Genomic DNA, 13,805 nt, shown 5'->3' with positions numbered 1-13,805 from the left:
TATATGTGCTCCCAGATGTAGATATGACTGAGTTCCAAGCTAAAGGGTGTTATCTAGGGACCTAAATGGCTAATATACTGTGCCCTGGCAAAGAGGTTCCCTAGTTTGCCGCCAAGAGAGGGATCTCCCTAAATGATTTACTGCAGAGGCCAGGATTTAGTTGAATATCATCTATAGCCATGTTTCACCATGCACATATTTGACTGCTGTCACAGATATGCGAGCTCAAATTATGGCTTGTACTTATCTGGCATTGTTCTAAATGTGGGCCAGATTGAGATTTCAGAAAGAAAATATTTCAAGAGCTAGTGTGGTACACTTCTTCTCTTTCCTTCTCTTATTACTAATTTGTGCAGGAGGGCCGAAGTAGAGAAGTATCACCAGACACCTGGGTAAAACTAAACCCCCATATCTTTCCACTAAAGATTCAGGGTGAGGGTGCATCCACCAGAGTAAAAAGAGAAAAATCAACTTGGGAAATTCGACAGCTGAGGAGTTAGAGTCGTACAGACCATTCACTACTGCACCTCTAGAGGATATTGGTGTGGAAATTAGGGTTATTAAAGAGATGGTATCAGGTTTTCCTCAGGGATCGAAAGAGCCCTCAACCAGGCATTATTCTTATGTGTCCTACTCATATTATGATAAGTATCAGGAGAAGTAGAAGATGTAAAGATCCATAGTTTCTAGGATCGAGAGTGCATATTCAGCACTAGAAGTGTATCACTGGGAGCTTAGGGCCTCCCATGAGAAGATGAAGAAAAGGGAGAAGAAGAGAGAAAATTTCTTTCGCAAGATGTGGAAGTGGGTCGAGGGCCTGTGGAAGGTCCTGAAACCCCATGATAGACTACCTTCTCCCAGCATAGAGAGTGATGATGAGGCCCTTCTAGTGGTTAGGTTGTTATGCCGGTGGTGATGATAAAGATGAAGAATCAACAGGAGAGAGCAGCTCTTGATGCAGATTCATGGATCACCCTTTTCTCTTGCCTTATTGAATATGCTGTGAGGACACTGCAAATTTTTAAGTTTGGGATTCTAGTCCTCGAATTTGTACTATTAGATGTTTTATGCATGTTTTCATGACATTCTGGATGATTTTTATTTTATTTTTGGGATGAATTATTTGGGCACTCTGATGGTGCCCACATTTCATAGATCTGTTATTTGGTTTGTTTTTGGATTTTCTATTTTATTTTAGTTGTGATGATATTGGATGAGCTTTTCCCTATGATATATTGAGTTATGACATTCTTAAGGGAAATCTGAGTTCCTATGGCATTTCAGATTTGGGATCACTTTCATACCCATGGCAAAAATTTAGCAGCCATATGGTTGGTTTTCTCGTATGAAAGCTACAATGTGAGACAAACCCTTGGGTTGTTGCTATGGGTACCAAATTGTGTGTGGTTCAAACGCAAAACAAACACCCCCCCTCTATCCAAAATTTTCGAAAAATCAAGGGCATGGATGTGAGCGACCTTGTAATAATACTTTTTCTCTTTTTGTGACTCCAAAATGTTTAGCTCGTGAGAATTAGTAGATACTACATTTTTGTCTCTAGCAGAAGGGGCAATTGAGCCTCCTTGGTGAATTTTCATGCCATATGTAATGAGCTCATTTTTCCAAATCTCTTGTGTACTTGTACCATCTAGGACTTTCCCCATTAGTTTGTCAAGGATAATTTTGATTTTACTTGGTTTGGGAGATGATCTTAGGCCATCTTTGTGGCATTGGAAGTCCACTTTAGCCTAAAAAGCCTACCCTTGTGTAGATGTTATCCCTAGTCACCGACTTTGAGCTTTTAGATTTTTCTTTGGCAAACACATTGTAAGTCGTGAGCCTTTCAATTTTTATCCCTCTTTCAAACCCTAACCTCCTTGAACTTAAAATTGCAACTTGAGGCTAAAAGCCTAAGTTGGGGGTGGTGAAGATTAGAAGAAGTAACTTTGAACCACGAAGTTGTAAGTGAGTGCCTATGGGCTTAAGCATTGAGGACAAAGGAATAAGAAAAAGAAAGGATACATGTCACGACCCGAACTGGGGCCTGGCCGTGACAAGCATCCAGAACAATGAAGGCCCGGGCGCCCTTCTCTATCTGGTAATAATACACACTTTCATATAATATGAAGGAAAAATGCAGAAATATAAAAGAATACGAAATCATGGTCATGCTCTGAAATAAGGATATCAATACTAAAGAAGACCCATCAACATCTAGACAATATCTGTTTCTATCTGCGAAATCTCTAATACATACGAAATGACCAAACTGTCTGAATATGGGACAAGGCCCCCAGTGGACCCAAAAAAAAATAAATAACATAGTCTAAAGTAAATAGGCCTTCTGGAATAAAGAGGGCTCACCACGCCACAATCCGCTTCTGTCTGAAAACTCTACTGCTTAGCCGGACCTCTAGACTGAGCCTCAGACCCTGAGAGGTAGGGGTTAATACAATTGTACTGGTACGCAGAGCAAATCCAAAATAATAATTTTTATTCAAAATAGGTGTGAGCAATTTAAAAACAGTTTGTTCATACATATAAATATGATTAGAAAACACATGGGCATATTTAAAAAAACTCTGAACAATTATCTGAACTCTGTGACATACTCTTTATTTTACTTCTGCACTAGGTGGAATACCCTACAGCTCTGAAATTCCACGGGCTATATGGAATCTGCCCTTAACTCAGCATCCAAGCCCCCAACCTGAGTTTTTCGCAAAGGTTGGAGTCTCTGTCTCTGTACGCCACAAGGCACTAGGCTAGCATAAATTCTCTCATGGGGAAATAATGAACCCGTATCGGCAAAACACGGTTTTGAGCTAAGTCACTTGAACTCAAGCCTTCTTCGAGCAACCACTAAACCCTCTTTGTGCTCATTTTTAACTTTTTAAAACATGTATTCTCTAAAATCAAACTCTGACAACTCTAACTTTGTTATGGCATACATACATATGGTATCATCATACCATTTGACTTGCAAGTCGCATCTTTGAGCCATTAATATCATATAAAAATCTCTATTTTCAAAATGTAAGGTTTGGGACCACCATATCTATAAATCAATCAAAGAATTCTTTCTTATAATTCATGTAAAACCATGTAAGCAACTTTCTTTGTTAATATTTCAATAATACAAGGTGGTCATGTCAAAGTTCTCAATCACACACAATTCTTTCTCTTTAACACAATAACATAATTATATCAAGAAACACCCTCTCATCATCTCTAAATCATATTCAAATGCTATGAAATTGTGAAAACTACTTGCAAATCATAAAACATGCGTTTCAACTCTTTTTTGACAAGATCATAAACTTTAATTCAACACAAGAGAGGGATTTCATAATTTGTGCTCTCAGACAGTCTTCAATCTTAATTTTTCATACATATACATATATATATAAATCAATTTATGGGGGAAAGGCCGAAAGGACAAAAAAACAATATCACTAAAACATTTATGAAACATAATTAAAATCATGGATTTAAAAACCCCTTTCAAAATTTATGCTTGATAAACTTTAAATCATATTTGAATGTTTCAACAAGCCCATGTAGTTTTAGGATAAACCCCATGTACCTTAGATTATTTAGGAGAAAGAGCGAAACCTGGATCTTGATTTATTTCTTGGAATTCTTGACCGTATGGATGAGTTCTTGAATCTTTGGGGGAGGAGTTAGGGTTTTGATATTTAGAGAAAAAGTGAAAAATAAGATATTTTGGCTTCTTGGGGTTGAAATTCAATGTTATAGACATATTTTGGGTGAGGAGAAATGACCACGGTGCTCCTAGACCCATTACAAACTGAAATAATGCATAAAACAACCTTATATCCGCATCTGGTTTTGTGTCGACGTGATCTCGATGCGACGCGTCATGATCGCATCGACTTACTGCCTCACACGGAAAAAGCCATAACTTTTCGCTCAGTTATTGGATATTGGAAAATTTGGTATAGTTGGAAAGCTAATTCAATTATCTACGATTTGGTAGGTCTTGAACTGACAAATTCTTTGTGTACCAGGAGTTATCCATGTTCAAATTAGACCCTTGTAGAATCGAATATCTAATTTTGGATGAATGAAAGGTTCTTCGATCAACTTGATTAGGCCATTTCTATGAACATTTTTGACCTCATAATCACTTCATATACGTGAAAGATCATGACACATGAATCTAAGTATAAACCACAGAATTAGAGCTTACACACGTAGGAACGGTGGTTTGATTTCTAGCTAAAAAATACGAGGTATTACAATACAACAAAGGGAAGAGAAGCATGAATGGTGCTAGGAAATAAAATGGGTGTACCAAGGGAATAATAATAAAGAAAAAGTAGGCTCATATGTAAAAAGTAAAAACAAAAAAAGTGGCCCATGATCAAAAGTTGGATGAAATAGTGTGATGTAGATGTTCAAGGAGGGTATAGCCATGTTGTTCATAAAGGATATCCGACCCAACCCAAAACCTATGTTACACACTCAAAAATCCCTTCATGATTCCTAACCAAGTATTTTCATTGCTGTGGCGATTGAATATAAGGGCAAGTCTATGGCGTGATACCTTTTTAGCATCGAGAGTTCTTGAGAGAGAGTGTGTTCCACACTTAAATTCCATGTTGCATACTTGATAGCTAGGTGTGTGGAATTTTCTTTCTTGTGAGGAGGCATGCAAACAAGTTGAGGCGGGTGGTTTTATCATTTCTCGAATAATTGAGGAATAATAAGTATGTGGTTATTGAGGTCAAAGTCGAGTTACTTCTAGAGTATTGGTTATTGTTGCATGATACTCTTTAAAGTCTTTTGTACCATTGAAAATTGCATTTTGTGTTGAAGGTTATTATGTAAAGAGTGTTGCCCATGTTTGATGAGCTATGCGTGGTATCAACTAAGTTTGAAGTCATTGTGATCATTGGGTCATGCAAGTTGGGCATAAATATGCATTGTCTTATGATGAGAGGTAGTGTTTCTTGAGGACAAGCAAAGCTTTAATTGGAGGTGTTAATGAGTGGTGAATTTACCACTCACTTGTACTAAATATTTATGCACATTACCATGATTTAAATGTATAAATAAGACATATGTGTGATTAAATGTCTTAATATACACATTTTGTAGGCAAACAGGCTATGAGATGGAAAGATGTGGGTTTGAGCTAAAAATAATCAAAAGGAGAAAAGAAATGCAGCTGGAAGACCTGGAGCAGAAACAAGGCTCTGTTACCGCGATTGTGGTCTGATGGTCCCTATCGCAGCCAGTCAAGACAAGTCAACATACCACGATTGTGGCAAAGTAGGATTATGCCTGGGGGCAAATTTGTAAATGCACATAGCTGATTCCCAAATTCCCTTAAGAGGATCAAACCCTATCCCATAAGGGAGATCCAACTTTTGTGGAATTTTCCACCATCTAGTTTCCAACTTTGAAGTGACAACTATTGTACTAATTATTGGGTGAAGAATACATTAAAATAGCTTTCAAGTGGAGGATTGGCAATTTTCATTTAAGAATTGTTGAATCTTAAAGCTTGCAAGTTGCTTTATCTTTATCTTTCAATAAATCAAAATTGATTGAGATTTTTTGGTATATCTTGCTTATTAGTCTTATGTGTCACTAGTTATTCTTCTTGGAATTATATTAGTATAGGGCACAATTGTTTGTGGGTTGTGATTCATTTGTATATATGCTAGTTGGTTGATGATGGGTTCTACTATTGCTTGATAAAAATGGTTGGGATTTGTGGGTGAAAGCCCCAAACACGTAAATAAGTTTATGGGTGAAATCCAAAGATCTTGAAAGCTTAATCCATCCTTGAGAGAGGGGTTTGGGTGAAGTTTTAGAACCTACATCATCCTGGAAAGAGGGATGTAGGAACCAAGGCAATAGTAAATAATTTATAGGCATAATTTGCTAATTTTCACTATCTCAGACATAAGGGTGATTATGAGGTTGACTATACCTAGTGTATTATCCTAGAAATATGGATGCCTAATTGAGGTGTTTGGTGGCTTTAATTGACACACTCATTAGGTACTCAAAAGAGTCAATGAGTAACATCTTTGAGGCTTTGTTTACAAACAAGTCTCAAGGGCTCTCAACCTAGACTACCACATCACTAACGACTAAAATTTACACTTAATCATCATGCTCCCATGCATAACTTGCCCCTAGTAAACCATAATCCCAAGATCTATTTCTAATTGTTTACTATCTAATTATTTGTATCCCCAAGTTAGTCCTTTAAAAGTCCAAAAATAATCATATCTTTTAAAAATTTTAAATTCCTTAATTACTTGTATCTTAGGTTTGAACTTAACAAGTAACTTTTATTTTGAACTTTTTTAATCACCACTCACATTGTTCCTCGTGGATTTGACCCCGACTCAAAGTTGCGTAATTATATTAACAAAGAATACCTTGCACTTAATTTGACATGTAAGTTAAGCATTATAAATGATGCTTTTGTTGTTATTCATATTGAAAACAGGTTCGGTGTTGAAGCTTTGGTTACCGTGATCATAAACTTTGACAACGATGGTATTGATGACTATGATGTTATGGTATTTGCACTCTATGGGTATGGTTCTAATACTTATGCACCAAAGAAGCTTGATTTGGATATGAAAAATAGAACCACTCCACCTGCTCACCCATCTATTGAGGAGCCACCCATCTTAAAGTTGAAGGCTCTCCCTTATCATTGTTGATATGCATTTTTGGGGGGCCAAAAACACTTTGACGGTAATCATTGTAGCTGGCTTGATTGATATAGAAGTAGAAGCTTTATTATCAGTGCTATAAAGATTTAAGAGGGCCATTGGTTGGTCCATTGCAATTATTGTGGGTATCCCGTTTAGCCTTTGTACTTATAAGATCCAACTTGAATCGAATTATGTTTCAAGTATAAAAAATAGGCATCAACTTAATCCTCCTATGCAGAAGATGGTCAACAAAGAGATAATCAAATGGTTGGATGCTGGTGTAGTGTATCCCATTGCTAATAGTAAGTAGGTCAGTTCGGTACAATGTGTTCCAAAGAAAGGAGGTATCACTTTTGTGCCTAATGAGAATAATGAGCTAGTGCCAATGAAGCCAGTCACAAGATGGAGAGTGTCCATAAATTATCGAAAATTGAATGCATGGACTCAGGAGGATCACTTCCTTATGCCCTTCATGGACCAGATGCTAGATAGACTTTTGGGCAGATAATGGTATAATTTTCTAGATGGGTACACAGGCTACAACCAAATAACTATTGTACCAGAGGACCAAGAGAAAACAACCTTCACGTGTCCTTATGGGACCTTTGTATTTAGACGTATGCCATTCAGGTTATGTAACCCTCCTCCCACATTCCAGAGTTGTATGATGTCAATCTTCTCTGACATGGTAGAAGACACCATCAAAGTGTTTATGGATGATTTCTCAGTCATTGGTGATTCTTTTGGTGACTGCCTAGTTCACTTAGAAATACTCTTATAAGGTGTGAAGAATGCAACTTGGTACATAATTGGGAAAAGTGCCATTTTATGGTTAAAGAAAGTATTAGGCTTGGACACAAAATTTCTAAAAGAGGTATTAAGGTAGATAAATAAAAGATTGAAGTGATCGAGAAATTACCTCCACCAATTTTTGTTAAGGGCGTTCGTAGCTTTTTGGGGCATGCTGGGTTTTATAGGCGATTTATCAAGGATTTCTCCAAGATTGCCAACCCTCTTTGTAGGCTTCTTGAGAAATAGGTGAAATTTTATTTTACTAACGCATGCTTGAACGCTTTCTAATGTCTAAACAAGAAGTTGATGACCATTCCTATCATAGTATTCCCAGATTGGTCCTTGCCATTTGAGATTATATGTGACACAAGTGGACTGACCTTAGGTTTGGTACTAGGCCAACAAAAATAAAAGATCCTTCATCCTATCTACTATGCTATCAAGGCACTAAATCTTGCTAAAAAAACTACACTGTTACTGAACAAGAGCTGTTGCAAGTGGTTTTTGCCTTTGAGAAGTTTAGGTCTTATTTGATTGGGACAAAGGTGATTGTGCACACTAATCATGCAGCATTGCGGTATCTAATGGCAAAAAAGATGCAAATCCTAGAATGATTAGGTGGGTTCTATTGCTATAAAAATTTGATTTCAAAGTCAAGGACAAAAAAGGCACTAAGAATCAAGTTGTGGATAATTTGTCTAGACTTGAGGAGGAAGCTATGTAAAATGTTGAAGATGGGCATGAGACTGATAATAGTTTTCCAGATGAGCAGATATTAGCATCTTCCTAAGATCTAATTCCATGGTTTACAGACTATGCAAATTATCTAGCAAGTGATCGAGTCCCAGAAGATCTTTTCTTTCACCATCGAAAGAATTTTACGCATGAGGTAAGAAAATTCTTTTGGGATGAGCCTTATCTATTAAGAATTTGTATGGATTGGATTATTTGTAGATGTAAACCTGAGATGGAGATAATGAACATACTTGAGGTTTGTCACTCTTCACTAGTTGGGGTTAATTATATAGGAACCTACACAACCCACAAAATCTTGCAATGTGGGTACTATTGGCCAATAATTTACAAAGATACATATGATTTTGCTTCAGCTTATGATCAATGTCAACGCCAAGGTAACATCTCTAGATGCTAGGAACTTCCTATGACTCTTATCTTAGAATTGGAATTGTTTGATGTATGGGGTATAGATTTCATAGGCCCTTTTATGAGTTTGTTTGACATGAAGTATATTCTTGTGGGTGGGAATTATGTTTCCAAGTGGGCGGAAGTGGTTGCGCTCCCCAACAATAAAGCACGTAGTGTCACCATATTCTTAAAAAAAACACATCTTTTCTCGATTTTGCATGCCACATGATAACATTAGTGACAGTGGCTAATTTTTTTAATCGTCAATTCAAAAGTATTGTTAAGAAGTACGGAGTGAAACAGAAGGTGGAAACACCTTATCATCCGCAAACTAGTGGCAGGTTGAGGTGTCCAACAGAGAAATCAAGTCTATCTTGGAGAAGACAGTAAATGGCAATAGGACTAATTGGTCATGAAAGTTAGATGATGCATTATGGGCTTACCAAACAAGTTTTAAGACCCCCATTGTCACTTCTCATTATCACTTGGTGTATGGCAAGGTATGTCATTTGCCTATTGAACTTGAGCATAAACCTCTATGGGCTTTGACAAAGTTGAACTTTAAGTGGCAAAATGCAGCAAAGTCAAGAATGAACAAGATGAATGAGTTGGATACATTCCCACTCTGGGCATATGAAAGTTCTGCACTTTACAAAGAAAAGATGAAACTACATCATGATCACATGATTGAGAAGAGGATATTCGATAAAGGTGACCGGATATTTCCTTATAACTCTAGACTTTGCTTGTTTCCAGATAAATTGAAGTCTAGGTGGTATGGTCCATTCATGGTGACAAAATTTTGTCCATATGGTGCCTTGGAATTGAAGCGGGATGGTGAAGCCTCGTTCAAGGTGAATGGGCAACAAGTAAAGCATTATATGGGTATTACTCAGGAAATTAATGCGATTTTTTGGATGGACCTTGGTGAAGTTTGAGTAACCATAGAAATTATGCAGTGTTAAATCAAGCATTGCATGGGAGGAAAACCATAAGGCTAGTTGGTGAAATTTGAATATCTAACTTAGACTGTCGTGCCACAACGTTAAATTAAGCACTGCAAGGTAGGCAACCCATGTTTTGTACTTATTTATTTATATGGTAGTATGTTTGTTTAGTGTACAGGACTAAAGATTGTAGAAAAGAGCTAGAAATTCCAAGAAGTTAGGTCATACGGACTCTTCATGAGTCATATCTTAAGGTAACGAGTCGTGAGCAAGAGTCGTAAGGACCAGAGAGATGATGCAGATCCAGCTAAAAGTTTTTAGAGTTGTTATAATTCTTAGAATGAGTCGTACCCTCATGGTATGATTCATCACACTGAGTCGTATCGACTCAAGAACCCAGGTAAAGTTCCACGTCTTTATGAATGGAGGAAAAGACCCATAACCTTAGGTATGATTCATACATATGACTCGTAACCAAGCTTACCAGGTCAAGGATTATGGGTCAACTCAGACCAACTCACCTAATTTTAAACAAAAAGGGCTCCCGATTCGGGCAACCAATACTACAAAAATCAAATACCTTCATTTGTGATCAGTCCTTAAGCTCTAAAACACATGAATTCACTCAAAAACACACATAAAATAATTGGTTCTCTCATATTGCTCGAATTTCACAAGAATTTGGGGAAGAAAAGTTAAAATTCAACAACCCTAATATCTCAACCATTCAAGTAAGTTTTTGAACTCAAATGCTCTATATTTCAAGATTGGAGTTGAAAATAGGTTGAGATTTTAGCATTTCTTTGAGTTGGATATCAATGTGTGTTGAAATTTTTAACCCTAGTTCTTAGAAATTGAGCTTAAAATGGAAGTTGGGGTAAAGTTGATATTTTGTGCTAAAAATTATGTGTTGTTGGACTAAAATGGGGTGGTAATGTTGAGCATTGAAAGGTTAGTTTAGGGAATGTTTGTTGGAATCAACTCATAAGTTAAACTCTTATGTTTCAGTGGATACGAGATCCCTTACGACTTGTACCTACACATAACGAATCATAATGAGACTCGTAATCACTGACAACATAGAAATCTAACTGAGTGTAGGTTCTAGTCTGGGTATGACTAACCTAAGAGAGTCGTATCCAACCCTTAGGACTCATAAACACAAGTCGTACTGACCTAGGATGTACCATTATTAGAGTATTATTTTTGGTTTACTTATGAGTGTTGGTAATGAATCGTAACTTTTCCTTACGACTAGTTAGAAAAACTTGGTAGTTGACCGGTTAACATTTACATACACACTGATTATCATATGACCCATTAATACGAGTTATATCCAGCTCATACGACTCTTAACTCCCAGTCATATCCTGAACAAAACATGCATACTAACACATACTTTTCTTTATTTTTCTTTCCTTTCCTTACTATTTTCTAATAAGTGTATGTACAACTCCTGAAAAGTACAATCTTACATTAGTACGGGAGTTTTATGCAGCGTATTAGGGTAAGTTAAAGAGGCAGTATCTGCAGGGAAACTTATGGAGAGGTGGAGAGCCTATTATCTCATTCACTATTTGGGGAGAAGGTGAACATCTCCATGCTTATCATTTCTTAGGTTTTCAATTGACCAAAAATCCAGCCACTAGTGAACATAGGCAATATGGATTACCACATGGATAAAATACTTAAAATTACTTGAAAGCAGCAGGGGTCAGAAGATAAAATAAGATATTTCAAGTGGATTGCGAGCTTGATTGCTTTTACTAGTAAAGATATAGTTTGGGTGGTAGGTGGCCCAGGAGTGAGGTTGTAGAAAATAGAGAAACATATATTAGACTTTGAGGCCAAGGTGTGGTGGACACTGGCCAGAAATAGACTTTATCCTACTACTGGTGACAACGTACTTAGCCTGGTTTGTGCATCATTGATAGCTGGGTTTATGGCTAGGTATGAGTTCGATGTGGGAGAGTTTTTAGTTCAAGAAATACGTGATAGAGCTTTAGGCGGAGAGAATTTATTGCTGGTATATCCCTATATATGAACTCAGATATATTTAGCTACTGGGGTGCAGGAACTTTCCTAGATTAATAAGATTATTGAGCCCACACACACTACAGATTTGGGGTTGATCAGAGATGCAATAGACCCAATGGATAGAAAAGCGAGAAGAGGAGAAAAGATAATAGATAAGATGTACAAGAGTCAGGGTGGACATGCTGAGGCTTCTGAGACTGATGACACCATAGGTGGAGGTGTACGGACTGAGCCATAGACTTCAAATACAACGGGTACATCTAGTGCCCCTCCTCTAACATAGTCCATACCACCTTGACCTAGAGCAATGGTGGCTGGCTTGATAGTGATCTCATAGGCCATGTAGGATAAGGCGATGAAGAGATTGACCATGTTGAAGGTAAAGGTCCAAAAAGTTGAAGGGTGTGTGAAGCCCTGGGTTAAAACTAAGCCAGAAAACCAAGACAGACCAGTGCAGCGTAGACTAGATGCATTTGAGAAATGGATGACTCATTAGTTGGGGAGCGGCCAAATCCCATATTGAAGGTAAAAACGGAGGTCATTAGAATCAAGAAAATGGTGGAAAAGCTGTATGATATACCATTCATCCCAACACCATGATTATAAAGGTTGAGCTATAAATAGAGGTTGAAAACATTTGGGTTATTCCAGAGGAAGAAAGAATAAAAGAGAGAAAGAAAAGAAAGAACCAAAGTGTAGAAAATAAAGCTAAGAAAAAGGATAAAAAGGATAGCCTATAGAGTGAGCAGGACTGATAGATTAGGCTCCAAGAGATGCATGCTAAAGACGATAGCTCAAGATAGGAGACTGATGATGGTGATTGGGGCAGTGCTGATCGATATACCATTGAGCACACCAATCAAAACCAATGTCACTATAGCAGAGACAGACCCAACAGTTGATGGGACTACAGTTAAGGATGGTTGGACTCGAGATGAGGGCATACATTATGATACTGTATAATCTAGCACCTTGGGCACCCAGGTATGTTACAGATCCCTTGTATTTTATTGTTAGATGTATTAGGGACAATGCATAAGATTTAAGTTGGGGTGGGGTTGTACCAAGGTTGCCACGGGCTATACTTGCCATGTTTACAAGCCCGTGGCCACAATATGAAAAGAATGAGAACTAACATGTCTTGTTGTTATTTTTGTTTTTGATATCTTTTGTTCGTGTGTTGAAATAGCTAAAAATAGGAAGAAAATTTGTACTGGTGGTAGTGGATATTATTTTGAATAATTGAGCTGAAATGATTTTAATTTTGAATCATTGTACTAAAAAAATAATGTTTCACCTAATATCTTGATGACTGTGTGATATATGTATGTGTATGTGTGAGACAATTGTGAATATAATAATGGCATTAGGATTAGGAATAGAACAACTAGGGAGAACAATCGCATAACTGGATAATTAATACTTACCCATATAACCTTATGTGAGTGTGTGTGAGGCGCTACTTAGTTCCTGGTGTACCTGAATCTAGAATTGTTCAGTTACTCTTACCTAGGGTTTAGGATAGTCAAATAGGAAATGATCATAGGCCATTCCACTCGAGCCTAAATGCCCAACAAAAGGTGATATGACTCCCTTTGATCCAAAAAATTTGCCTTGATTGACCCATTTTTTGATTACACTAATTTTGCCTTCCCGTTTTACTTATAATGAACCTGTTCTGGCCCTGGTCTTCCTTAGACACTATGCACCTCAACTCAGGCAAATCTCCTAAGTTGAGGTTGGCTATTATAGCGGTGCATAGGAAAAAATGAGTATGAAGAAAGGCATGTATAAAGAAAAAAACAAAAAAAAACAAATGCAATAAAAGAAGAGAAAAGAAAAGAAAAGAAAAAGAAAGTGAGAAAAGAAAACCATACCTGGTCCAGTATGAATGTGCTTTAAAACAAAGAGGGATACATAAGGGTGGAAATAAAATAAAGTAAAAGTGGAAAAATAAGTGGACCCCGAATAAAGCGTAGTGTTAAGGAGGCGTAGTCACTAAGAATCCCAAGAAGATACCATACCAGCCCCTAAACTACGTTACAAACCGAATAAAGTCCTTTAGTGAAGCTATCCCAACTATTTGAAAACCCAGGAAAAAAAGCATAAGGGCAAGCCTATGGTATTCTGTATACACCGATCAATATTTCTTTGTGAGCGAAAGCATCTTTATAAT

At 37.3% G+C, this 13,805-nt stretch overlaps 1 pseudogene; it reads left to right on the top strand.

The window, feature by feature from the left end:
* Positions 1–13,805, top strand: part of LOC107853437 — a 75,422-nt pseudogene that overhangs the window by 50,243 nt on the left and 11,374 nt on the right.

Source organism: Capsicum annuum, chromosome 6, assembly GCF_002878395.1.
Source record: "Capsicum annuum cultivar UCD-10X-F1 chromosome 6, UCD10Xv1.1, whole genome shotgun sequence".
Taxonomy (NCBI): Eukaryota; Viridiplantae; Streptophyta; class Magnoliopsida; order Solanales; family Solanaceae; genus Capsicum; species Capsicum annuum.
Note: the sequence above shows the minus strand (reverse complement) of the source record. Positions and strands in the feature narration are given on the sequence as shown.